The sequence below is a fragment of the Trifolium pratense genome, linkage group LG2 (genome assembly GCF_020283565.1).
Source record: "Trifolium pratense cultivar HEN17-A07 linkage group LG2, ARS_RC_1.1, whole genome shotgun sequence".
Taxonomy (NCBI): domain Eukaryota; kingdom Viridiplantae; phylum Streptophyta; class Magnoliopsida; order Fabales; family Fabaceae; genus Trifolium; species Trifolium pratense.
In genome coordinates, this window is record NC_060060.1 from 936,070 (window position 1) to 959,504 (window position 23,435).

Sequence of the window (23,435 nt, forward strand, 5' to 3'; positions counted from 1 at the left end):
AATTATTAAATTAATGTTTCTTAGATGTATGTATAAAATATATGTCTCTTTAGCTCATTCAATTTATTACTTGAGCTTCCATTATATTTTTTTATTTCTATTTTATCCCTTCATAATAGAGAAGGGAAAATCTAAAAATCATGCAAAAATATGACTTTTTTTAGTATACATCCTAATGTAAGATTTTTAGGATATTTGAAAATAGTGTAAAATAGTGTTGTGCTGTTGTTAATTCGTCGAAAATCACACTAATGAATACTCTATGTTTATAGAGAATTATTTTATTTATAATCCTATAAAATTTTAAAAAATAAAACTCTATGTGTAGAGCAAATTGAACCAACCAAATATAAAGTGGATAGAGATAATAATAATAATAATAATAATAATAATAATAATAATAATAATAATAATAATAATAATAATAATAATAATAATAATAATAATAATAATCTAAAAGGAAAAGAAAATTGTTTACCTAGTGCGGTCCAAATTGACTTAGTCTTGGGCAGACAGCAGCGCTCGGTTCCACGATATCAAATACAGTAAACTTACACAAAATTCCAAAAAGAGGGTTATAAGAATTAGCCTTCAAACCTAACTCTACCCTTTTCCCGAATCTCTTTCCGTGACAAAGAGACTCAATTTGATAAGTGCTTCCCAAGGTTAATTGAATAACCTTTTGCCTAACCCTAGAATTATACCAAGAGACAACCCCTCTTATTTCTCTCTAAAACCCTAACCTTTGTGTTGGTGGAAATTATCCTTAATCGCTAATCTAGTCTCTTTTTTTCTATGAATAAAGCATCCTCTATTTATAGAAAAATATATGCCTAAATTAAATAATACGTGAGTTAGAAAAAATCCTCACAAAATTAAACAATAATATATTTTTAAGACATAGTATTATTTAGTGGAGCCTAAACCGCCGGTAAATTGATATGATAGTTTCATTAATGACGGCATAAGCCACCGGTAAATAATGCATATCTTAAAAAAAAAAAAAATCTCTTTTCCAACGCACATAAACACAACAGCATCACAACTCTTTCTGTTTTTAAGTCAAAGAAAAAAATTCTTTCTCTTTTCCAACATAGAGAAACACAACATCTAACAACAAGAAGAAAACTCTAGATTTGCAAAATCAATTATGGGTTTGCGAAATTCTAGGTTTGCAAAATCAATTATGGGTTTGTGAATTTAGGGGCATCTTCATTCAATAAATTTGTGGTTGCCCAAGAAGAACATGAACCTGCGATGGAATTTCCGGAAGTGATTTTAACTTTTTCTTAAAAAATACTAGTAATAACTAACTTGCGGCGGTCATGACCGCCGGTAAGTTAGACGTGTGCGTGTCAGACCTGTGCCATAAGTTTGCGGCTGATTAAACCGCCGGTAAGTGTTACCAGCAACATTTTTTGCGGCCGACCATGACCGTACCGCTGATAAATCGGACAGGTTTTCAATTTTGTAGCCGTTTTTCCCATTTTGTGGTGGCCAAATGCGGCCACTAAATTGGGATTTTCTTGTAGTGAGCAACGATCAGGTACCTGTGATGGGGGTGCAATAACTACCTGCCTCATGAATCCTACATTTGCTACGGTGATACTTTTTCAATGTAAACATAACTCAAGAATAAAGAAACAAACTACAAAACTGTGATGTAATTTGAGCATGTTCTGTTTTTATTGAGATAGATGTGTTTGAAAATAAAAAGACATTACAGTATAGACCACATGGTTAGAGATAGATGCAGTTCACCAATCCGGTCCCTATCATCTGCCTCTATCTCTGACCCTTCATCCTTATAGAACCCACCTTCTTTGTCTTCCTCTTTCTCTTTCCAGCTGACTGCAAATTATCTCCAGATACATTAGGAGCTCCATCTCCTGAACCAGTGACATTCGTTTCCATTCTGACCATTTTAAGATAACTTAGAATGACTTATCTTCACACTTCGTCAGAGATAGACGAAAAGTCTTTGAAAAACAAGGGTTCTTCAGACCTTAACTTCAGAGATTCTAATGGGTCCTAATTTCATCCTTCCATTTTAACACTACAAGAAAATCTAGCTAATCGCTAGTAAAACAGTGTTTGCTACGCATTTGTTGTGAATTAGCTGCCGTATAGGTCCTAGCATGGATTGGGCGGCAAATCATCTAGAAAAATATTTCCTAGCTAATTTGCAACTAATATATAGGAAATCCTAGCTAATTCCCAATTAATACATAGTTAAATATTGTTGAAAAGGTTATGTTTCCTAACTAAATCGCTAGGACATTGTCACAACAATTTCGCAATAAATCTCTAGCAACATATTCCTAGCAATTTCGCAGCCAAATTCAAGCATTTTAGAAAAAAATTATAATTATAAAAGGCTAATTACAATGAATCCATTCCTAAAACCAACCTAATTGTTAATTAATTATCATCCATCAAAATACCTAAGTTAAATGTGCATGATATACTCTCATTACATCTTATTACCGGCAAATGAAACAAATATGCATGTTATACTTAAAGATATTGATGATACTTTAAATCCAATCTAAACTATACATTTTAATATTAAAACCATAAACATGTAGAAGTGAAATTGATTAGTGTTAATAAACACATGAACAGAACTAATGCAATGCATAATTTGAACATGAAATTGATTAGCAAAGTAAATATATTGATCTATTTAATGCCTCGGGTTATCAAGAATTCAGAACTAAGTAAAAAGAAAAGTTCAATTTACCCAAAACAAATTCATGTGCTTCAAGGGAAAGCCGAGACTGACCACTCTTCATCAACTACAAAACAAAGGGATAGACATGAGGAATGAGGATATTTACCTAACAGTTGACAAGGAAGCAGCTTCAACCCAAGAGTTCGAGGAAGCATTGTATGAACAAACCTCATCAATAGCATCTAGCCAATATGCTTCTTCGTCATCTAAATGCTCCATAGGTATTAGTTCAGAGGACCTGAAAAGAAAATGTACATGTTAGTAAAGCTCATGTCAAATTGTCGTTTCAAATTTTCAATTGTGCTTTCAATTTATTTGTGTACATTGCATGACAAGCATCTAGCCATTATGTTCCCAATCTAAAATTCGGACACCTAATTAACAGACCCGTGATAGATCCAACCCTCAAAGTCAAAAGAACATGATCAAGATATGTCACATCTTGGATTTACCTCTGGTCTTGGATTAAGGACCCCACCGGACATTCCAAGTTGAAACATCTACAAGCCATATGCTACAATTGTATTTACTGTAAGAAACAAAGCACTGATTTTAATGAACTGAATCAATAGTAAACATACAATTATGCCCTAATGATAATAATAATAGTAGCGATCGAAGTAAAATTTTACATTAAAGTCACAGGAGACACTGACTATAATTCTATTGAACTACTAAATCTGAATCATCATGAGGAGCTCGTTGCAACTGCGCAAATGCCTGCAAAATATTTGACTCAAATTAACTAAATTGGCAATTTTGTTAATAGCAGATGGCCATAGCATGGATTTCCTAATTAAGACCTTCATTATGCCCCAAATAGTTCAAAATTTGTATAATTTTGTGAAACATTTATCAAAGGAAAGTTTTTCAACAAAAACATAAAACCATGCTCGGTGGCACTGATCTTACCTTCACATTGAACTAATTAATGTTTTATTCTCTGGATTATTTCATTCTTACCAAGATGTATTGATCCTACTACTCCTAAAATAATCTAAACAAACAAATCACAAAGTCTTTGAGACTAACAAGGCCCGATAAACTGAAAACTGATGTCTAACTTCAACATTGTAGAAGCTGAAAATACATCCCTATTCTGAAATATAACCTTAAGCACGTGCACCTTACTGAACCTAATCTTGTCCTAACAATGAAACTATGCCAAAATACTAAAATGATTTCACCTATACTCATATACTTTCACAATGTTATATTGTCCCCATCAGCTGGATACCCTTGTTCTCCCATAGAAAAATTCTGATCAGAATTAACTAGCAGATACGATATTTTTTTCTTTTTTTATACGGTGACTAGCAGACATGATATTTATTTTTTTACGGTGACTAGCAGACATGATATTTATTTTTTTACTGTAACTAGCAGACACTATATTAGATTAGCAACATATCCGAAGAATACCTGATGTTCTGGTTCATTATGATATCCAGCTTTGTGCCATTGGCAATGGTTGAACCATGAAAAATAGCGACTGTGAAAAACGAGTACAAAAGCAGAACCCTGTCTGCAATGGCTGCGACATCGAGAAGGTCAGGCTCAGGACCAGAATGTAACGAATACGAAATCAATGAAGGCTGAACCATGACAACAGGATTGGTAACATTTTCCCGGTTTAGGATCATTTTAAAGTAAGCAGTCTCATCTAGGCTGTTGTTGAAGAACTGCAATAATATAATTAACGGAAAATAAATTAAACAATGTTGAAGTACAAATATAGCAGCAAGAAATATCAGCAGTGACAAACATTATTACAGGTCTGAAAACGTATACGTGAACAAACTGAGAACGCCATAAGTGAACCATAAAGTGTACTACACATTGATACACTAATGTACTGCTACGATTATTATTATTATTATTATTATTATTTATTTTTCCAAAAGCCACTCTCAAACTAAAAAGAACCATATTAGTGATACAGTGAATTAAAAAATAGTGATATAGAGCTAAAAATCTTAACAAAACAATTCAGCCAACAATAGGGCATAATACAATGAACTAAACAATAGTTAGCAACAAAGTAGCTTACGGATTAATATCGCCGAGTACTGTGCCAGTAAAAAGCTATATAACTATGTGATCACTAAGTCAGCACATCAGATCAACAAGTGATATATCATAAATGTGAGAAGCTACTAGCTATTCAACTACGAAAAGTGAGTTCATTTTAGAACCATTAGGGAACTGTTGCATAGATACATATATTCCAAGAAGTACCTGAATTTATATGCTAATGGACTGTTAGCATCTTCAGGAAATGGAAGTCCACCACAGTATGAAGTGAAAGACTTTATTTTCCCCTTCTCCATGTGTGCCTCATCGATCATCTTCATTTCTATCATGTGATCTGGTCCAATCATTTTTTAGCCTTATCATAGACATCATTAAGACTATATAATTTTCTCCCCATAAATAAATAGTTGCATACAATATGCAAAGGTGGTCATATCACAAATTGAGTTGTATTGGTTAACTTACCAAACCATATCGAAATTCACCTACACTAGAAAAAAGGCGATCATTATGAACATGTATAAAGGGATCGGTGACTCATTGCTCTCCCCAATCACAAGTCAGTAACAAATATACAGGGGAAATGATTGTATCACAGCAAAGTTTCTTGTAAGAATAAGAATCATCTAAATACACGCCACTGGATATATCAATTATAGAATCAATCCAATAAGTATCATCTAATTCTATCTTATACATTAAAATGAATTTAGTGAACAAATTCAGTAACCTGAATTCAATCGGTACAAAACCTAAATAGAGAAATGAAAACAAAAACTGCCATAAAATATGTTCGATTGAAGGATTTTGTTGATGTGAAAAGAGATTCAAAAGGAGTTTTCTCTGTAAAGTCTTCTGTCACGTAATAACATGCAAATAATCAATGCTTAGTGAGTGGATCATTATGCAATTAAACAAGCATGAACTAGGAACCCTAATTTTCTGATTTTACAGTAGTGATTTCTAATTTAGATGAATGAGATGATGTGATTATTCGGTAATATGCAAAATAAAAACGAAATTCATAGTGTTCAAATCAAATCCAGAGCTCAATTAGAGTGTTGAAATGCCAAAAAAGAATAACAATCGCTGAAATCTAAATTAGAATGTTGAAATTTAACTTACGCAGAAATCAGAGAAGAATCGAGAACACCGTCAAATTTCAACGAAGAATAACAATCGCGAGGAAAGAGGAATGCGGCAAAGAGGATCGGAGAAGAGTGAAATCGGAGCAAATCGAAGGGTGAATGAGATCGGAGAAAAATCGGAGTGAGAGCGTTTGCAAAATCGGTGTCGCGATATTGATGATAACGGCTTCGTGTTCTGAGATTTTTACGCCAAAAAAAAAAATATAAGGAGAATAGTAGTAATAACAGTACTTTGTAAATAGAGTAATAATATAAAATTAATTTTCATCAAATGGTTGTTAATATACTTGAAATTAACCAGGAACACGTTTCGTAGCATAATTATGGTAGCAAATTGCGTTTTTTCTTGTAGAATCCAACTCAATCAGAACCTCAGCATCCAGAATGCATCCTATAGTTTCTTCCACATTAGCTTCAAAGTATTCTTTCAACCTTTCTATTAACTTAGTTTGATAGAATAATTCAGAGAGCAATCTTGGATGTGCAACACGAGCTATGGATTTATCAAGACTTTCCTTGATGCAGAGAGATTAATCTTGATACCTTTTGACAGAAATTACAGATAATGCTTGTCATAGGTCAGATGCTTAGGAAGCTATCTCTTGGAGAGACTGACAATATCATTACTTTGAAAACCACTTGAATTCATCCTTCAAAGATGATACCAAGTTTAAACCTGCATTGCTCCTTTTTTCAAAAATTTCTGCCTCGAATTTCTCTTGAAATAGTGGGTTTTGTAACACCCTCATTTCCCGACCAATTATTATAAATAAAATAAGTAATTATCCTTATCTCTCTACACCCCTACTCTACTTCCTCATAACTCAACCCAAGTCCATTACTATTTTCATATTATTACTATTAATGTTTTCTATTTTTCTACTCTAACTAAAATAAATCATAAACTCACCTACTAAGCTTGTCTATTATATGCGCTAACAATTTCTCAATAGTCACTACAAAAAATATGTTGACTTACGACACATGCATTCTGGCAGTTTAGAAGAACCGCCGCCGTTATGTTAATATTTGAAACCTTGCGGCCGTTCAAAAGCAACCGTCGAGAAGTCGACAAACCCGCGCTGTTTCACTTCTTCCCTCTTTTTTCAGAATTTCTTCAATCCCACAACCTTCGAGCTTCAATCTCTAAATCAGATTCGTTTTCAAGCTTCTTCAATCCCTAAACCCTAAAAAAATCTGCGATATTCTTACTCATTAGCTTCAATCCTAAATCTGTGATTCTCACTCACAAGCTCCAATCCCTAAATCTCTCAAGCTACGTTCAGGTTCAACATTCAGGCTTCGTTCGAATCCCTAAATCACTCAACCTCTCAAGCTTCGTTGAACCTCTCAAGCTTCGCTGAACCTTCAATCTTCATTCAACTTCGTTCAGCTTCGTTCAACATTCAAATTCATATTCAATCTTCAAAATCCAGGTTCAATTTTACTTCAGATTCAATATTCCTTGAAATTGAGGTTCACTTGAATATATTATTTGCTTAATTTTGCTTCAGATTCAATATTGCTTAATTTTGCTTCAGGTTCACTTGAAGCCCCTTTACATAGCTCATTGTATGAATAATTAAGCTTCAGATTTTTAAAGTCAATTGAGGTGTTTAACCTTCTGATATGTAGTTTATTTAGCTTGTCATTACTTTGTAATTTTGAAGGATGTGATTTAGAATAAGTTGAGATCAGTATGGTAGCTTTATTGTTGAAAGCTCATAGCAATGCCATCTTTGATAACACTCTAATAAGGCTCTGTTTGGCGAATTTTTTTGGAATGTTAGGCTCTAGTGTAACACAGGGTTTTATGTACCTATGACATTCACATTTTGGTTAATTGATGAATATTAGGGTTGTAATTTGCATCTAATTAATTTTTGTTTCAAGCAGGGAATTAATTGTGCTATGATTATGTCACCTATCCATATAGTTAACACTTGTATTTCCTGGTGGCTGGTGCTGTTATTCTTTACATTTCATTATTACATCCTTGTTGTCTGAGATTTTGTCACCAGGACTTGTTTTAAAGCCTAGCTTTCATTGATTTTTTCTGTTCCTAGTCTCACTTGGTGGGACAATTTGCCAGATTCTATTAAGAATGATTTTCATCCTAATAGATTAGGTTTGCCTATGTATTGTTTCTGTTAATTGTTATTGAATTCTGTTGATTTGGGTTATGGATTCAGTTCTTGCAAATGTAGGTAAGACTATTAAACTTATAATAATGTTAATCATTCCCTGGAACTTGCCATGACTTTACACCACTAGATGGTTCATTAGAAGAAAATTTAATGGGAACTTTACTACACTAAGTTGTAAATTTAGGAATCACAATGTAATGGTTAGAAAATAGGACTGTCATATACCCTTTTTGCCCTTATCTTTCATTCTTAAAGGAGACGACGACGTGATTGGCTTTTGTTCTTAAAGGAGACGACGACATGATTGGCTTTTGTTCATGCTTTCATTTACCCTTTTTGCCCTTATCTTTCATTTGTTTCCACTATATATGCGCTTGCTTCTGGTTCATCTTCCCATTCATCGTTTGTGCTCTCCTTCTTGTTCTATTCTGATTTGGTTTCATTTTTTGTCCTGGTTAGGGTTGCAAGAATTTGGGAAGTTACTGGTTATCTCAGAGCCGAGAAGATAAACTCTGTTGATGCCAAGGTTTGTATTGTTATTACAAACTTTATCTTTGGTTTATTCTTTCTTGCTTTTCATTAAATTTTGTGTGTTTTGTTTGATCCTTTAATTGAAGAGTTCAGTTTTTATTCTTTTTTTTTTTTCCTTTTGCAGATTTTGATTTTGATTCTGTATTTCATTTCAAGGGTTGAAGTAAGATGATTTCAGAGAAAGTTTTGATTGAAAAGTTGTAAATTTATTGGAATTTGGCTTCTTTGTGGAGTGATCATGGTTAATTTGGTGGGCATATGATGTTATTGATGGTGTTATAAATACCTCATGATAGCCCAAGTTTTACACACCAAGATTAATGCAACTCAAGTAACTCCACTTTTTTGTATGTTGTTTGTCCAAATAGATCTGCAATGGACTTTGATTATGCTCACTACATGTTGATTTTGCAGGTTTTGGCTTTTAAGAACAAGAAACTACTATCCATTCTCAGTTTTGAAGTTGATGCTGTGAGGAAGGTACCTAAGGTGAGAGGATTTTCCATATGCTTATAATTATAAATGAATTCATCTGCTTAAACTTTATTCATTAGTTCAGTAAAGGAGAAAATGAACTTTAATCGAGTTATGAACTGTTCAGTTCAATTATAAACTTAGCATGAGGCTAAAAATGAGTTTAATTTGTTTTTGTTTTTTTTTTTTGTGTGTGCTATATAGTGGTAAACTTGACACAATATTAGATTGTGATTCCTGCGTGTGTCATGGCCGTCGTTGTGGGTTGGCATCGGTCACCCCGGTGCTGTGCGCATCTCTGAACGCTGCCGATTCTCTGCTGCCGCCTCGGTGAGCCAACCTTTCCTGTTTGTCCTCTCTCCTAGGCATATTTGTTTGCTATGTTTTTGTAATGTTGCTCCAAAGTTATGTTGAAGATGATGGATAAAAATTTCTGGGTTAAACTTTCAACTTTGGGTGCAATTGTATATTTATTGGTTTTATTTCACATAATATTGTGTTGATTTTCTTTTCCTGTTAAGTTTATGTTTCAACTATGTCTAAGAAAGGTATGAAAACTTCTTTTTTAAAACAAATTCAAACTAAGTTTACATATGGTTATACACTTAATCTTTGTTTCTAAAAACTGATTACTTTCTTATGTCTACTTTCTCATAGCTTAAAAGGTTAATGACAAAAATGTCTTTTGGCAGATTCTGATTTTGTGACGGATGATATATACCGGAGAATACATTAACTCCTTTGCAATATAGTTTTGAAACAATTTGTCCTTTTAAATAAATCCTCTTATCAAATATGATTTAAGGTATGTCTATGTATTTCTTCCACAAATAGTAAAATAATCTTCATATTTGTATCCTGTTTTGACTGTTTCAGTTTTGTGAATTTTACAAATCTTTTCTATTCAATTTGTATCTGTGGTTTTGACAATTGATTGTAGGTATGTCTACCTCAACTAGAAGACGTAATTATCGTATACAACCTCCCACTCAACCTCCACCTCACAATCAACCCCTCAACTTCAACCCCAACATCGACAACCTCAATCTCCCCCTCAACTTCATCATTCACATGAGATGGCTTTTACTTCTGCATTATAACTGTAACTAGTTGTGGTATAGGTATTGCTGCGAGATCCAACAGATGAACACGTGGTTCTTGTTGTTGAGGAACTGCAGAGGCGATTGCCTAAACTGAGTGACATCCGTCAACAACAAGGAGATGGTAAAGAGTATTTTGGTGGTCAACAGGATGCTGAAGCTGCTGAAGATGGTATGTTAGATTAAATATGAACTGTGTAAAAAAATAGTTGATTGCATCCTTTCCTCTCTAATCAAAATTGTTTTTCTTCCTGTATTTGAATGATCTAAATTATGCAATGTAGAGTCACCGTTTGAGTTTCATGCCTTGGAGGTGGTTTTAGAAGCCATTTGTAGTTATCTTGTTGCACGTACAACTGAGTTGGAGATGGTTGCTTATCCTGCCTTATATGAACTTACCTCCAAGGTACATATATAATTAAATTCCTTATCTTGTTTTTCTCTCATTTCAGTTTTGACACGAGCCCTCCCTCACAAATATATAATAAGCTAACAACTAGGAAGCTTCATTAAAAGTGGTTTAGGAGATTTTTCTTTCCTTTAGTTCAGATATCTTATGCTTTTTACTGCTTGTACTTATCATCATTGAGATGTTAATTCTGATCATGAATGCTTTCACTTATATGATTTCTATTGTTTGGCTTGAAACGTGGATGTTCTAGTTCCATGTTTGACCTTTTTGAGGAATCTGTTTTATTTATGTTTTTGAAATTCTTGACTTTATTTTGTTCAATTGTTATGAACTTTGAGTTACATTAAACTGCAGATTAGTAGTCGTAATTTGGACAGAGTTCGTAAACTGAAGAGTGCAATGACAAGGCTGACAGCTCGGGTTCAAAAGGTATGTTAAGCTCTTCTTGAGGTTTAAAACTATCATGCTTCATATCCCTTTGTATTTTAGTTATACTAGTTAAGAAGGGTAATATTTTAGTTATACTAGAGTTAAGAAGGGTGAGGTTTAGGACTGGAATAGCAGAATCTTTGTTTGGTTTGTGGTGTGTTAATTTCAGCTTGCTTGTTTGGTATTCTGTCAATTTCATCTTTTATATTTGGAAGTTTTTACTTGCAATTAGCTTTTTTTCTTAATTTATTATATAATATAGATGCAATTCTCTACCAAAAAATAAAAATATAGATGCAATTAGCATCTTCTATGTTTTGGATGTTTAGGTATAGGTGGGCTATTTTTATTATGTTTAAGAGACCTTGTTTAGTATAATTAATTGCAGCAAAAAAAAAGCACAAAAAATTTTAGTCACTAAGTAGAAAAAGAAAAAAAAAGAACTATTAATTGGAGGAAAAAAAAAAAGCACTGAATTTTTTTTCCAAAAAATAGAGATTGCGGCGGTTTCAAACTGCCAGTAAAGTAAAAAAAAAATTAATGATAGAGCGACGGTTTTAAACTGTCGCCAATGTAGAAATAGATCCCTTGCTAGTTTCCATTTCCCGACGGTTTTAAACTGACGCTAACTTTGTCGCGACGGTTTGTGTGGCGGTTCTTAAAACCGTCGCAATGTTTAGCGACGACGCCAGGTTTTGCGGCCCTTTGCCAACTGTCGTAATATTGGTTTGCGACGGTTTAAAACCGTCGCTAATGCCTTTTAGAACCGTCGCTAACTATCAAATTTCTTGTAGTGAGTTGTCAATTTCTAACTACTAATTCTCTTCTAATTTTATTGTCTAAAATTCTAAATTTGAGTTTACTAACAAATTCTAATATTATATACTGACCCTTCCAAAAGCACACAAAATAGAAAAAAATGACAAAATATGAAGAAATACTTAAACAAATAAATAACAATAATCTAATAAATAGGTTTCGTGTCAACCGCCGCAATAAACATACTGCAATTAGACACTTTTTTTTAGTGTCTAATGATCTCTCTTCTACCTTTTGTGCAACACTGATTAGTGTTCCCCATCACTACCCTTGTATGCACTTCTTGTGCTTATTTGGGTTTTAATAATTTTTTTTGTTACATAAAGAGCTTGAATTTTTTTTTCTTTTCCCCCTCATCTTAAAATCTACATTTTTCTTAATAATATAAAATCTACACTTTTCTAAGAAACACTTCTATCTATTTAATATAATCAAACTTTTAATACATTTGTTTTCATATTTTTTATTCACATCATTAACATATAATTCTAGACAGCCGATCTCATAAATTATTAAACTATACAAAATAAAATATTTGAATAAATTACTATAGCCAATTTTTAAAAAATACTTTAAATAAATTTTTATATTGTGAAATCATGTGAGTAATGATAAAATTTTCAAAAAAAAAAAAAGAAAATTAATTTCTTAAATGATAATCTGAAAATAGTTTTACATTAAATAGAGATTTAAAGTTAATTGTCATCACAAAAAGATTTAATTAATTTTATTAAAATTGACATAAGTGTATATTTTACTGTGAACCTCCCCTCTAGAACTTATTCAACCAATTAGTCAATCTGCCTTTCCTTTCACACTCTGTCTTGCCTCTTTTTTCGTTTTATTTTTCTGGGTTGGGACTTTCCCCAATGAACTGCCTTAGGAATAGAAGCGATGCAGGATGGAAAATTCAAAACTCAATAAGTGATATATATATTTGTTAAGTCTGTTCTCCCGCGCCTGACCTAAGCAATTTTATTTAATTTAACAAATTAAATGACAATGCCATGAGTGAATCGAACCCAGTACACTTAGGAAAAAAAAAAGTAGTTTTATTTAATTTGACAATGTGTATAATATTGACCGACTTAAGAAAAATCTTGTTAAGTCTGTTGTTAAGCAATTACCTGACTTAAGAAGTACGTTGTAGGTCGGTTAAATGACAAATCAACAAACTTAAGAAGTGTTTTCTTAAGTCGGCTAAAAATCTGACTTAACATATCAAAACTTATAATGACTGTAACTGTTAAGTCAGGTTAGGAACCGATTTAAATAGTTGTTTTTAACCGACTTAAAAAACGTTTTTTGTACTAGTCGTATCATGGAGCAAAGTTAATAGAAAATGTAGAATTGGAACTCATTTAGATATGTCACATCATCACAAAGCTTCTCTAGGAGTTACTCAAACTTTCTTTTAAAAGATAATATATATAAAAGCATGATGAAATTTTATAAGAGAAGCAAGACTATTATCCGATCTTGTAACATATAAGAGAGGAGAAAAATATTATTCAAAAGAGGGGAGTATAATTTACTAAAATAAATATAAGTATGAAACAAACAGAGCAGCAACATAATTTTATTTTTATTTTAATTACCTTTTACGGCTTCTTTATAAATACTCCCTCTGGTCCCTTACATAAGAAAACTTTTGTTTTCTAAATTCATAGAATGATTGATGTATTTGGTCCATTTTTAAGAATAATTGGCCCATTTTTCTAGATTCCATGAATCTAAAAAATAAATTTTTTCTTATATTAAGGACTGGAGGGAGTATGTATATGTTCACAATCTAGCCACTAATTTTGTGCTTTGTGACCTTCTCGACACATGCACAAACCCCAAACTCTGTCCTTTTAAATTCAGGCTCCGTAACCCAAAAGACGCAGATTGGAACATCGCCAGCATCGATACAAACATAATTTTGACAATCCGCGTTATTTCGACACATAGCTAATAAGAAAAAGAACGTTATCAAAATGACGGTGAAACAATTTGAATAAGAAAATTTAAAGGTAAAATTATTAGGAATCTTTATATACATATATCAAATTTGGATAAAAATCATTTAAAATTTTAATTTATTTTAATAAAAATTAGGGTTAAACACGTTTTTGAATAGTATAAATATTTTCAAATTTCATTTTTAGTCTATATAAAAAAATTTAGCAAGTTTTAGTCTCCCAAATATTTCTTTCATAACTTTTGATTCCTATTTTTAAGTCAACTCATGTATACTTTCATATTTTTTAATGAGTCTTTTGTATCTATGTTTATAATAATATAAAAATCTCTCCCACAACAATTTAGAACTTTTTAAATTAGATGAATTAAATATGATTTTTTTAAGCGTCAAAAACTTAGAAATTCATATCTAATTCATCTGTTGTGTTGTAAAAAACTAAATATTTGATGGAGAGATTTTTATTTTTATAAATGCAAATATAAAAACTCATTAAAAATTATGAAAGATTGATCGGGAGATTAATTTTTTGTAATGAATGCTGAAAACAATAAAAATTTCAATTAATATAGGTAAGTTTACAAGTCATTAGGTTTGGTCTAGTAGTTAGGGGTTTGAATAATATATATGTTTGAGGTCCTAAATTCGACTCTCACTGACTCCATTGTACACCAAATAAATATATATAGATGATTTGACCTAAAAGCAGAGACGAAAAATCACACGGTATATATTTGAGGATAAAAACTTCCTGAAATTTTTTATAAGAATTAAAAACGATATTGGACATATTTATAGCAACAAAAAATTTATTTAACCCTATATAATAATATAAAAATATGATATTCAATTTTGTATAGAAATACCATTACATCAAACTAAATTTTGAGATACCAGAATTTACCGGATAATAAAAATTACTTACCCCTTGATATAGAAATAAATATGGAAAAAAAGATAACCATAGCATAAGTAATAAACATATAAACTTTAACCATAGTTTTTTCTTTTATTAATTTAGAAATTAGAATCATTTGTTAGCTTTATAGTGTAAAAAAATATTCATGCTTGTTAATATGAAACTATTCTTAAAATCATAATAATTATTAAATTAATGTTTCTTAGATGTAGGTATCAAATATATTTGTCTTTTAGCTCATTCAATTAATTACTTGACCTTCTATTTTATTTTTTAATTTCTATTTTATCCCTTCATAATAGAGAAGGGAAAATCTAAAAATCATGACAAAAAAATGACTTTTTTGAGTATACATCCTAATGTAAGATTTTTACCATATTTGAAAATAGTGTTGTGTTAGTTGTGAATTCGTCGAAAATTACACTAATGAAAACTCTTTGTGTAGAGTAAACTGAATCAACCAAAGAGATAATAATGATGATAATAATAATAACTAGCGGCCAAACAGGCACGCCGTGCCTGTTTGTGTAGTCTGTATTTTCTATTATGGCATCAAGTGGTTTCAACCCCCTCTCGATCGCAGATGCGGGGATTGAACTGTGGTCTCCCTATCAAGTTCGGCGTCAATCACCATTGAATCAACTATCGATTGATCTCGTAAAGTAGCTTTGAGAAGCACTGTTATATTATCCTTAAATTTCATGTTTTAATAGCGCTTCTTAAAATGCTATTATAGAGGCTCCATGTTATGTATTAATAGCACTTGAGGAGCTATATATAATAAATCAAAATTGCAGTAGTGATTGCAAATTCATATCACTTTGTATTGTACAAAAACTGAGGCCAATCATATATGCATCCTCCTTTATTGCCAATAACCTGACAGACAAAAGTCTTAAAAAGACCAATCATGACCAAACCAAATAGATGACTTACATCATACATACACAATAATTAATATAATCTTGTTACTTGTTATGATGCATTTGTGACTTCCTTTAGTTAGTTTGTACACTTTTTTGCTGAAGTGAACAAAGAACTCAACTTGTCCCTCATTGGTTTATCCCTGTAGGTTGTAACACAATAATCAAACAATTACTATGCTATTGCTTAGAGTTAGAATTGTGATGGTACTCCTTTGATTTCATGTTTACCAACAATACAAAATACAATTTATTTCAAACAAAGTTAACAAAAAAACCCATCAAATAAAAAATATTGGCACAGAGTCTTGATTCTTGAAGGGGTATGTCCTCCTCTTGTTAATTTCCTTCAATTTATGGTTGTCCTTGTTTTCCTACATCTGTGCACTTTGTATTCTTCATTTCCTTCAATTAAATGATGTTGATGGTGATGTGAAATCAACTTAGTAAATATAAATATTGTATTAAACTTGTAATTTCGTCTATGAAGCAGAATAAAAAAAATTGTATTAAACATTGCCACTTTATTTGGAAAGAATTAATAGTGTACTGAACAAATAAGTCATCATATTATGGAAAGAAGTTAGTATTAGAGAGGGGATAATAGACAAGGATTAACTTGTGCATATTTATAAAGATAAATGACCAAAATGTTACAAAAAAAAAAAAGATAAAGGACCAAGTGTTGCAAATAAATAAGATAAAGGATCTCCGGTGTAATTTTGCCCAAAAATAATGTAGGTACTTTGTACTTCTGATGGTTCATTAGTACTGAGAAGACGAGATTTCAAGGGTTTTGCCGTCGTGCTTTTCATCAATTATTCATGTGTAATTTTCTTAACTCTTTTTTTATGTCAATTATTATTATGAGTTACTAACCTAATCAGATTAAGAATTTTAGATGTTTCTGTGTAGAACTATTTGAACCACGTAACCACATGTTCTTGTCTATGCAATCAAAACCAATAGTTATTCGGTTAATTTTGTGTTTAATGCTTTTCTTTATTTGACCAATATAGAATTGATTTCCAGAAATAATTCACTACTAACCCTAGGTTTTATTATTAGAACTAGATTAACTGTTTATCAATCGTAATCACTTCAGGAAGAATTAGTTGATATGATTGAAAATTTACGTTAACGCTTTTGATAATATTAGTTGAAATTCGGGAACTTTAATTATTAGATAAAAGGGATCATGAGCCAAATAATTGGACTTAATCTAATTTGTTAAATTATCGTAACTATTAATGTTTGGTTGTTGAGAATTAGAACCTATAGAGTAGGATACGGAGAGGATTCGAAACAATATCCCTAATCACTTCGCTCTAGTAAAAAGTATTTGTCAATTTATTGCAATTTTTATTTTAACTGTCATATAAACCAAATACAATATATGCCAAGCGTACTCCCTTGTATATACATCCTAAATACGATACAATTGTTTTGTCGAGATTGAAACAATCTTTGCAAATACAAACTTTATAAATTTTACGATAAATTAGTAGACTTGTATAAATATGAACTGAATACCTGAATAACTATTAGTTTTGGCACGAAATTAACTGAATAAGTATTAGTTTTGATTGCATAAATACGAACATGGTGCAAACTTCAAATACAGAAAATCATCTAAAATCTCTAATCTGATAAGCATAATAACGATAATTGGCATAACAAAAAAGTTAAAAAAATTATACATGAATAATCGATAAAAATCACCATGGGCCTTGAAATCTCATCTTCTCTGTGATGCTGGAACGTGATGCATATTTTCTCTCCAAGAGGTGATATCTTCTAGGTTAATGAAAAGCTGTTATTTATATATCCTTCAAAATTACAATTTGTGCCACTAAAGCAAATCACGTCCCATTACCCTGCTGACACGTCATTTAAATGAGAGAACAAAGCTGATGACGTCATGCTCTCAAAACTTTCAAATTTTTTTTTAAGTCTTTCTTTTTTCGAATTTTGGTCTTCAAATTTCTTACTATGTCAATTTTTAAAAATATTTTTCTCTTTAATAATGCATTTTTTAAAAGCTAATTAAATTATTATGAAATTACAATTAAAATTAACACCGACTAACTGTCATCAGTATCATAATCCCAAACTTGAAACTGTCAAAATGAAACTGTCCGAGAACTAACAAATCAATTTGAATATTAAAAATGTCATAAACTTTTTCTATTCATTCGACAGTAGAACCCACCGGACTTAACTTCAGTGATCCTGCTTAGTCAATACTCCAGCTTCTATAACTTCAATCAGATTCGGTCAAATGAACCGTTTCACTAATTCACTAAATGTTTGATAGGTATTCACTCTACCAACATGCAAATGCTATTTTACCGTAAGTTTGAAAAAATTCTAAACATCAATCAAAGTAAATACATCACACATATTTTTGAGGTCTTAAAGGTTATAACTTGCCTCATATAAATTGTGAAATATTTTTGGGAAAAGCAGGCTAAATTAAACTTAGATATTCACTACTATTCTTTATAGAAAATTTCTATTATTGGGCCTCAATTCATTGTTAATTAGGTAGTAAAAGAAAAGATGAATATTCCTGATGAAAGCACTTTTACCGCTGCTGTCGTATTACTGTTTTAAGCTTAAAACATTCAAGTTTGAACCCTTTGGCAACCAAATCAGGAAAACGCATAAGCTTTGCAAATCATGTGACTTTGAAAATCATGTGGTAGCATACCTTGAATTGCCATGTTGAATGGCACAGTTTCATCATGATCAGCGAAAAGATTGTGACGATTGTTATATATGAAGAATAACGAAGCTCTGCTAAGGCGAAACTCTAGTTGAGCCTCCCTATTTTCATATTTTTTATTCACGTCATTAATATATAATTTTAAACTATCGATGTCATAAATTATGAATTTTTACAACATAAAATATTTGAATAAATTATTAAAGCCAAATTTAAAAAAATACTTCAAATTACATTTTATATTCTAAAATCATAAAAGTAATGAGAAAAAAATTATAAACAAAGAATATTAATTTCTTAAATGGTAACTTGAAATAATTTTATTAAAGTGGACAAAAGTGTTTATTTTAACATAACAAAAGAGAAAAATATTATTCAAACTTCCTTCAACAGAGGGGATTATCATTTACTAAAATAAATATAAGTGTGAAACAAATCATACGAGCAGCAACATAATTTTATTTTTTTATAATTAACTTTTATGGCTTCTTTGTGAGCATCCCGAGACATGCACAAATCCCAAATTTGGGCCTTATAAATTCGGGCTCTGAAACCCAAAACCCGCAGACTGGACTATCGTCAGCTTCGATACACTCATAATCTTGACAATCCGCATTATTTTGGCACGCAGCTAATAAGAATTAAGGAACATTATTTAAATGAGGGTGAAAACAATTTGAATAAGAAAATTTAAAGGTAAAATTTATTAGGAATCTTTATACATATATAAAATCTAGACAAAAGTCATTTAAAATTATAATTTATTTTAATAATAATTAGGGCTAAACAAGTTTTTGAACGATATAAATATTCTCAAATTTCATTATTAGTCTATATAACATATCCCAGCAAGTTTTGGTCTCCCAAATATTTTTTCATAACTTTTGATTCCTATTTGTAAAAAACTAAATTTTTTGAGGGAGAGATTTTTATATTATTATAAATATAAATATAAATATAAAAACTCATTAAAAATTAAGATAGATTGATCAGGAAATTAAATTTTTGTCGGAGAGTTTATATAATGTAGTAAATATGAATGCAGAAAATAATAAAAATTTCAAATAATATAAGATGAGTTGACAAGTCACTAGGTTTAGTTTAGTGGTGAGAGGTTTGCTCAGTAGTATGCATGGGGCTTTAAGTTCGAATCTCACCAATTCCATTATAAACCAAAAAATTATATATAAATGTGTTAACTTAAAAGCATGGACGAAAAATCGTACGGAAGATATTTGAAGATCAAAACTTGCTGAATTTTTTTTATAGGAGTTAAAAACGGAATTTGACATATTTATAGGTACAAAAAAAATTTAGAAAAATAAAATTATTTAACCCTATAAATTAACATAAAAATATGTTATTAAATTTGTATAGAAATACCACTATATCAAACTAAATTTTGAGATACCATAGTTCACTTAATTTAAAAGCAATGATAAAAATTACTTACCACTTGTTATAGAAATAAATATGGAAAAAAAGATAATCGTTGCAAAAATAAACATATAAACTTTAACCATATTTTTTCCTTTATGAATCTAGAAATAGGAATCATTTGTTAGCTTTATAGTGTGAAAACAATTTCATAGATGTAAGGTTATTATTAAAATTATTTGTTAATATCAAACTATTCTTACAATCAAAATTATTATTAATTAAATTAATGTTTCTTAGCTGTATGTATAAAATATGTTTGGCTCTTAGCTCATTCAATTAATTATTTGACCTTCCATTATATTTTTTTAATTCAATTTTATCCCTTCATAATAGAGAAGGGAAAATCTAAAAATCATGACAAAAACATGACTTTTTTGAGTATACATCCTAATGTAAGGTTTTTACGATATTTGAAAATAGTGTTGTGTTGTAGTGAATTTGAAAATCACACCAATAAAAATTTGATGAATGGAGCAAATTGAATCGAGCAATCAAATATAAAGCGGATAGAGATAATATGATAATATTAATAATCCAAAATGAAAGAACATGTGAAGGATAAAGAGAACAAGAAAATAACACAATAATTTATTTACTCAGTTCGGTCCAAATTGACCTATACTCTAGGGTAGAGAGGAGTCCCCCGTTCGACTATATCAAATAAAGTAACTTTACACAAGATTCCCAAAAGAGGGTCACAAGATTTAGGCTTCAAACCTAACTCTACCCCGAAGGTTCAAGAACACAAGAAACAGGTGGTTTGAATTGGGTTTTCAACGCTTAAAAACTTTTTCTTTTTGTACTCTTTTTATCACCCCAAACACACAAGTAAATAAACTCACGCGAAGAAAAAGACGCAAACAACAAAGTAAAGAACACGGTAGTTTTTATACTGGTTTACCGTTAACTAGGCTACTCCAGTCCCCTACACTTATGTGAGTTCGTCATGTACCTCAAGGACTTAATCCAATAATCTCGACATTTTACATCAATCTCACAGACTATCTGTCAATTGCCCTTTGTGTTTACAAGTTCTTGATTCTTGAGAACCTGACTACGACTAGTCGCTCAAGGAAATTCAAACTTAATATAGACAGATGAACAATTGCCCTTTGTGTTTACAAGTTGCTTCTTTGTAAGCAGATTACACAAAAATGATCTTTTTGAGTTCTTGTTACTTATTCTCATAAGTATTCTTTACGGAAGATTTACAAAGAATAAGAATTTTATGTGCAAGTATATGTATGTATGTACTTCTGCACTTTTCTTCGATTACTTTGATATTCTTTTAGCTGTATTGAGGAAGTAGATCGTTGGAGATTTGAATAGGAGCGTCGTCCTTTTTATTGCTTATTGCATGATTTAAGCGCTACCGTTGCCAAGCTTTACTTATTTGTTTCCTTCATTAAGTAAATTCTTCGTATAAGCATTGATGGCAAATGATCTTCTTCCAACGTCTCTTTTGATCATTGACTTTAGTTGAATTAACATTGAAACTTAGTCAGATCATTGGTTGGTTTCCTCATTATTAAACTTGTCGCACAGAGTCTTCAATCCACCACTAGTGACAGAACCATAACTTCACTCGTTCAGAGTTTTCACCTAGTTCAGAACCAAAGTCTCGCTTCGTTCAGAGTCCTTGATATGATACCTCCAGAATCTTCAGACACAACTTGCTTTACTAATTTCCTGCACACACGTAATAAAACGATTAGTGCATAAAATTGTTCTCTCTTTATGTTTTGTTATTATCAAAACTCTTGAGGCGCTAGATGTGAAACCAACCTTGTCCCAACAATCTCCCCTTTTTGGTGATGACAAACACATGTTTGGTGATGTGAAACCAACCTTGTCCCAATAATCATTTTTAAAGCGAGGTTTGCAAGCTCCCCCTAAATATGTTATCCTTTATCAGAGTGAGGTTTGTAAGCTCTCTCTGAATTAGCATGGTTTCATAAAATTTTCTTCAAATGTAAAACTACAGAGTTAGGTTTACAAACTTCCCCTGTGTTTTATACCTTCAAAATATTCTTTAGAACTGATGCGTAGAGAAAGGTTCACAAGCTTTCCCTGGTTTCAGAACATTAGATTTTTTTGAATTTTACATAAAATTTTGATGAGTGCTAACTTTAGGATTTCATATTTTTATGATAAAAAAGAAATATTGATAATTAAGTGCAAGATCATATATAAGGATATCAGAGTTAAAATATGCGTAGTATATATCTTTCTTTCTACTCACAGAATTTGTAACTTAGGGCAATTTTTAAGACGACATTTTTTAAGTTCTGCTCTTCCCAAAGTTATCTTTTGTAGTATATGTTAAGTATTCACAAATCACAAGATCTGTTTCGGAAGCGTTTGAATACTTATCTTTAAAGCACAGCATTAGTTAGAATTACTCAAGTATCAGAGTTGGTAATTCTAGTGTAAGTGACCTACCGAATATGAATTTTACGAAATTCACAGTTGGATTGAAAGTTTATATCATATAGATCATCCATAAATTTTTTTAAATTTTTTGAAAATCATTTGATATGTTATTGAGACCCATCAAGATTTACGTTATTTAATAAATCGTTAATCATGATGTGTCTCAATAACATATCAAATGATTTTCAATTTTTCTAAATTTTTTTATGGATGATCTATATGATATAAGTTTTCAATCCAACGGTAGATTTTGTAAAATTCGTATTCATTATAATGTTATTATGACTGGTCCACCATGGACACTTGATGAAGTGGTCCATATTAGAATTTACCATATATATATATATATATATATATATATCAATGTTAACAGTATTCAATAAAAACGTATAAACCATTAATCTTCATCGATCTCAATAACATATCAAACGAATTTAGATTTTTGCAAAATTTAACATGGATGATCTATATGATATAAACTTTCAATCCAACGGTGAATTTTGTAAAATTTATATTCATTAATTAGAGCGTTATTGAGCGGTGTAACATTACTCAAATGTTACATCGGTATAATTTGATCCCTTCCCTATATATATATATATATATATATATATATATATATATATATATATATATATATATATATATATATATATATATATATATATATATGCTTACTATTAAATTTAAAACTATCAATCGAAGTTTAATATTATTCACATGTAAATATTACAAATATAATTATTATACAAGTGACAACAATCTTTAAAATGACATGGGATTTTATAACTAGACTAATTTCATGCTACACAATATTCGCCCTATAATAAATGCCTCAAGCTTAATTTTTTTGAATATTTTCCGCCAAAAATAATAAGATTCATATATTTATCAATGACGCTTAAAATAACTGCAGATCTGCACGATGTAGTAAGATTAATCTCATGTCAAATCTTCTTTCTTGGTACTCTCTTTTCATCACTCTTTTTTCTTGGTGCTTTTCTTTACATATCTCTTTACCAATTTGGGTTATGAGATTGTAGTTTATTTTTTGGCAGAAATTTTGTTGTGGCTCATTGGTTTATCCTTTATCAAATTCATATTGCAGTGGTTAGGAATTGATGAAAGATTAAGAAGAAAAGTTAGGACTTTATGCAAATCTCTCAATTAAAATCTATTGCTTGAGAGGTGGTTATTTAGG

At 30.9% G+C, this 23,435-nt stretch overlaps 4 long non-coding RNA genes across 8 annotated transcripts; 1 reads left to right on the plus strand and 3 right to left on the minus strand.

Annotated features, from left to right (window-relative positions):
- Positions 1 to 2,827: 2,827 nt before the first annotated feature.
- On the minus strand, positions 2,828 to 6,090 carry LOC123908378. 4 transcript variants are annotated; one of them, XR_006809614.1, is made up of 6 exons: positions 5,894 to 6,090; positions 4,973 to 5,253; positions 4,157 to 4,416; positions 3,367 to 3,454; positions 3,187 to 3,263; positions 2,828 to 2,972 (listed from the first exon to the last, which is right to left on the minus strand). It is a non-coding gene; the product is annotated as an uncharacterized LOC123908378 (long non-coding RNA). The 4 variants fall into 4 exon arrangements; XR_006809615.1 differs by lacking the exon at positions 3,367 to 3,454 and having other exon boundaries at positions 4,973 to 5,102; XR_006809616.1 differs by lacking the exon at positions 3,367 to 3,454 and having other exon boundaries at positions 4,973 to 5,258.
- An 860-nt stretch (positions 6,091 to 6,950) lies between these two features.
- Positions 6,951 to 11,404, plus strand: LOC123908379. The gene is made up of 5 exons (XR_006809617.1): positions 6,951 to 7,352; positions 9,009 to 9,083; positions 10,190 to 10,340; positions 10,453 to 10,574; positions 10,935 to 11,404. It is a non-coding gene; the product is annotated as an uncharacterized LOC123908379 (long non-coding RNA).
- A 1,903-nt stretch (positions 11,405 to 13,307) lies between these two features.
- On the minus strand, positions 13,308 to 14,851 carry LOC123908377. Its single transcript, XR_006809612.1, has 2 exons — positions 14,717 to 14,851; positions 13,308 to 13,781 (listed from the first exon to the last, which is right to left on the minus strand). It is a non-coding gene; the product is annotated as an uncharacterized LOC123908377 (long non-coding RNA).
- A 2,359-nt stretch (positions 14,852 to 17,210) lies between these two features.
- LOC123908728 lies at positions 17,211 to 19,981 on the minus strand. Of its 2 annotated transcripts, XR_006809678.1 has the most exons (3): positions 19,815 to 19,965; positions 18,347 to 18,992; positions 17,211 to 17,510 (listed from the first exon to the last, which is right to left on the minus strand). It is a non-coding gene; the product is annotated as an uncharacterized LOC123908728 (long non-coding RNA). The 2 variants fall into 2 exon arrangements; XR_006809677.1 differs by lacking the exon at positions 17,211 to 17,510 and having other exon boundaries at positions 18,655 to 18,992; positions 19,815 to 19,981.
- Between the last annotated feature and the right edge of the window lie 3,454 nt (positions 19,982 to 23,435).